Here is a 5150-nt window from a genome sequence, read left to right on the forward strand (position 1 = left end):
TATGAGTATGCTTTAGGCATTAGATTTCTTAAAATAAAAGATTAAGTTTAGTTCTACTCACCTGAAGCCACTGCTCAACAAACTCTGGGTCAACTAGCACTGAAGCTAGACACCTCTCCTCAGGTCCAATCCTACACAGATGGACTCACATGAGGTACTAAACACATTCTAACAACTCATAAGAAACTCCCCAAAAACCCTTCTAAACATCACTTAAACATGCATAAAAAACAGCCATGAAAAGGCTGGACAGGCACTTTCGGCGGCACCTTCGGCGGCCGGAAGTCTCCTCCAGAGACGAAACTCGGGTAGGTTCGGCGGCACCTTCGGCGGCCGAACCCTCACTCCAGAGACGAAAGTCAGGCACTTTCGGCGGCCGAACATTACCTTCGGCGGCCGAAAGTCTGCTTTCAAGCCACAACTCAACTTTCGGGGGCAAGGTTAGGCGGCCAAACCATGCATCCAAAGGCACGTTCGGCGGCCGAAACCACCCAGAACTCAGCCTTCGTGCACATCAGCCTCCATAACCTCACAAAACACCCCAAACCTCACATACTCTCTCCCAAGCATGCATACACACTCCCACAAGCATAGAGAGCAAAGAAACTAGCTTAAACTCCTCAACACATCATCACATAACATACATTGGGCATAAAACCCACAAAAGCCTAAACATGCATATCTACCCATTCCAACATAAAACCTTCATAAAACTTACTTAAAACTTCATGAAAACTCAAGGGAAACCAAGATCTACACTTACCTCTTGAAGATCGAGGGTTGGTGCGATCCCTAACTCGGAGGTGTGGAGAATCCAAGCTCCAAAAGCTCCAAGCTCCCAAAACTCCTTTTAAGCTTTAAATCTTCAAACACGAAATCATGAAAAACTTGAGAGATGGGTAGAGAAAACACGAAAACGACCAAAGGAAGGCATAAACTCACCTGAGCTCGAGAATGGGGAGAAAACTCACCCATTTCCGATCTGAGGGCCCTTTATAGGTGGCCTGGTCGAAGACCTTCGGCAGCCTAACGTGCCCCCTAAACTCATGCATGTTCGGCGGCCGAACCTCACTTTCGGCGGCCGAACCTTGGCTCATTTAAACAAGACTTTCGGAGGCCAAAGGCGCTCCCGAAGCCTTTCCATGTTCGGCGGCCGAACTTCACTTTCGGCGGCCGAACCTGGCAAATGCCTCCTTGGTCTTTCTCTTCAAAAACTCAACTCTTTTCTTTTTAAAACCATAAAACACTTAAAAACATTTTAGAAAACCTTTCCTTTACCCTTGCTCTACCCCCCAAAGAGGATCCGACACCCGAGATTCCACCGGACGGTAGGAATTCCGATGTCTGAACGAGCGGGGTCTTACATGGTCATTTAGCCGCAAGGCATTCTTTGCTATTAGAACTGACAACCGAGGTTCCTCGAGAAACGAGTTCACTCGAGTCAGGGCCATGGCCAGGTGTTGAATGCCTCACGGCCAAGGAGCTTTGATGCCTGCCTCTTCATAATTTTGAGAAGAAGGGAGGCTAGGAGGTGGAGGCATGCCCCTAGCAGAAGACTCGGTCGGAAGGTCTGAAGGCCCATAGGTTGCAGCAGGTGGGGGAGAAGGACGAGGAACTACGACAGTCTATTCCGCCCATTGTACCCACTTCAAAGGTGGGGCAGATGTTCCAGTAGTGGCTTTGCCTTTCCAGACAGCACATGTCGCTTTAGTGAATTTGTTCTTGTCTTTGCTAGCCATACCTGCACTGAGTAAAAAGTGAGTAAGTAAGGTAATTTAAAGGCAACAAAATTTGGAAAGAAAAGATATCCTGCTCTACTATATAAGGTACGATTTCCTGAGGGTTTTAGAGGCTGGGCAGTTGAGGGAACTAAGGTTGTTCTGCCTGGTAGTGGCTTTGCTAGGACAATATGACATTTCTCACTGCCACGTTAATGTCCATTGTCTGGGTTGAGGCCATCCTGTGGAGGAAGTTCAAAGCCTCTTCCTCATCCCTTTGCGGTTGGACCACATCCTTTCTGAGCTCTACGTATATATTCCAGTCTGTACGAAGCTATCCAAAACCCCTAAATAACCTATGGTGGAGGATAAAAAACTTATCCTTCCAGCGCTTTAAGGAGGAGGGTATCTGGTCAAAGAGGGTCTAGCAATTTTTCCTATTGAAGAACTAAAACTCTTCGTTCTTTCATGTACCTAGCTGGTACAATTGGAGGAAGAGTGCAATACTCAGCTCGATATTGTTATTAAAGCAAATGAACTGGAACGCCAGTAAAATTCTCCAGTTGTTGGGGTGTAATTGGACCACTCACGGCTTGTGAAATTGAAGGACTTCAATAAAGAACGGGTCCATTGGGAACTGAAGACCTGCCTTCAGTTGTTCCTCGTATACTATGATGGTACCTCAGTAGAGATCTGGTCGTTCACGCGACGTTCAGGTGTGGAGCATAAACTCGAAAAATCGCTTGAAAGATCTGGTAATGATCACTACAAAAAAAATAGTGATTTATTGACACAACTTAGCAACTAAAAAGATTTGGTCGCTAATGAACGACTAGTCTGTAACCCTATTGCGACAATGGTAATGAAAGGGCTTGATTGTGTAAAAACTAAATCAGTGACCATTGTTTGGTTGCTATTTAGTCGGTATATGGAGACCAAAAACACTATCGTCGCTAATTATGGCAGAAAATAGTAACGCGAAATATCGGTGACCAATCTAGCGACGAAGCTACACGGTTGCAAATTTAACGACCATATTGCGATGAAGAAACTACTACATAGGCGACAACACAACGACCTCACTAAATAATTTCTATGCTAAATGTTTTATTCATAAATTTAGCGACCGAATGTTTGTGGTCATTAATTAGTAACCGATTAGCAACCAATAGTAAAAAATTTGAGTAGGATGACATTTCAAACTTCACAACTAATTAGCGAAGGGTAGATAGTCGCTAAATATTGTGACTAAAGAGCAACAAAACATTGATTAAAACATTAATTATTTTAACTAAATTAATTAATTAATTAATTAATTTTAACTAAAAAATTAATTAATTAATTTTAACTAAAAAATTAATTAATTAATTTTAACTAAAAAATTAATTAATTTTTAATCGAAAACTAATACATTTCTAAAATAACAAATCCTTATAGATTCTTTAAATATATTTTTTAATTAAATTGTAAACTATTTTTTTATGAATATATATCTTTATCAATATATATATATATATAATTAAGTTATAATTATTTATTCTACCCATTTTAAATTATTATTATATATTATATTAAGTTAATTTAAAAAAAAAAAAGAAATACAATTTCATATTGAAACCCTAATTCTATAATCAAATTGTTCTTCCTATCGACTATCTCCTTCCTCCTTCCCTTACTCTCACCGTCGACAGCCCCTTCCCTCAGTCGCTCCTGCCAATCCACCGACAACTTCTTTCCTTACTCACTTCCTATGGACAGATAGCCCCCTCTCTCACTCTAACTCACTTGAGCTCTCTCTCCCCCTTCTCCTCTCTCTCTCTCTCTCGCTCTCTCTCTCACTCCTCTTTCTCTCTTGGGTTTTGATTGCTTCTCTCCTTAACTCTCTAAGTAAATCTTTGCTTTGTGAATTTGAATCTTTACTTTATCACTTTGATTCGTTTGATTTTCTTTTTCTATTTCTTAAATTTGGAACTTATATTTGATTTCTTTTTGTACAGATATATTAAAAGAGTGTGCTTCCAAAAAATGTGTAAAACTAGGAAAGCTCTTGAAATATAGAAAAAGACTTGGAGATGTAGTAGAAATGAAGAAGGAGTCCTCTAGTGGGCATAGTTTTAATCTTAATCCGAACCCAAACCTGAACCTCAACGCCATTACTAAATCTAAGACCTGCAGCTCTGTTAAGGTAACATGACAAAAGCTCAAACCTTCTTCAACTTTTATAATTTGAGTAATGTAATAATGATCAAATGGGTAGTTTAGCCTGTTCATTGTCTGAAAGCAATTTGGAGTTGTCAAATTACTCTACCTTTCTTTGTATAAGTAATGAGAGTTGAAAATGTTAAAAGTTAGAAAATCATGACTTTTTTTCTGGGTGCATTTAGGAATCTCTACTTGCATAAGCTGTACTTGAGAATGAGTTTAATAACCTTTGTCTCTAGGAGAATGGAACTTTCTCTATACTATCAATTCAACCTTTTTGTTATTATTGATTAAGAATTGCTTCTTGATATATACCGTTAGTAAGCTTCGTCAAAGCATCTAGGAATAGGATTCAAGGGTCTGGGAGTAATGCTTGAGCCTTGAGATGGGACGAGATGCCTAGTGTGGTAATAATGAGAAGATCAGTCCTATGAGATATTCAAGTGAATGCAAATTCCTTCAAGTTGATATATAGCAATCATCAGTGCTATTTGGTAGTTCCTTTTTATCTTATATATTTGCATGAACAGTGAGATGCTTACGCTGCTTTTCCTCATTTTTATGGTAAATCAAAAGGCAACTTTAGAAAATGCAAAATCTGAACCCTTACACCTAATAAGAGCATCTGATTTGTGAGCTAGAGAATATTTCAGATGCGATGGATGCCTCTGCCCCGTTGTTAATGTCTAATATATGTATCTTAATGAATTAGTTGCTTATCCAGTTGTTTTAAAGCTAAAGATGCTATTAAGATGATGGAGAGATGTAGACAGCAGTTTTGAGAAAAGATATGTTGTTGTTTTACTTGTAATGATTTTTATGGTCTTTGTGTACCCTTGATGCAGTTGTATTTCTTAGCAATAACTCATCTATTATAGTGGATATGCTACCATGATCTTAGATTTGTGTTAATATCCTTTTAATTAACAACTTCACAACTAGTCTTATATTGTCCTAATTCCTGAACAAGTAATCAGACCAATTAGTAAAATAGAAGAAATATTATATTCCTAACGGACGTAGCTTGTAGATATTAAAAACCAATAGAACATGTGATAATCCAAAAGTAGGCATATGAAGCTTAATAGAAAAATTTCCTGTGGCCTTAAAATCATTGTGCCTCCTGTAAAACTGTTTGCTCTTTTTTAAAACTAAAGAACAGTATCATAAGAATAATAAAACCCATAAAATTAAATAATATAATCATTTTCATACCGTATGCTCAGTTAA

General features: G+C 38.8%; 1 long non-coding RNA gene across 1 annotated transcript; it reads left to right on the forward strand.

The window, feature by feature from the left end:
• Positions 1–3361: 3361 nt before the first annotated feature.
• LOC110612269 lies at positions 3362–4820 on the forward strand. Its single transcript, XR_002487450.2, has 2 exons — positions 3362–3605; positions 3716–4820. It is a non-coding gene; the product is annotated as an uncharacterized LOC110612269 (long non-coding RNA).
• The last annotated feature ends 330 nt before the right edge of the window (positions 4821–5150 follow it).

The sequence above is a fragment of the Manihot esculenta genome, chromosome 3 (assembly GCF_001659605.2).
Source record: "Manihot esculenta cultivar AM560-2 chromosome 3, M.esculenta_v8, whole genome shotgun sequence".
In the NCBI taxonomy this organism is placed as follows: Eukaryota; Viridiplantae; Streptophyta; class Magnoliopsida; order Malpighiales; family Euphorbiaceae; genus Manihot; species Manihot esculenta.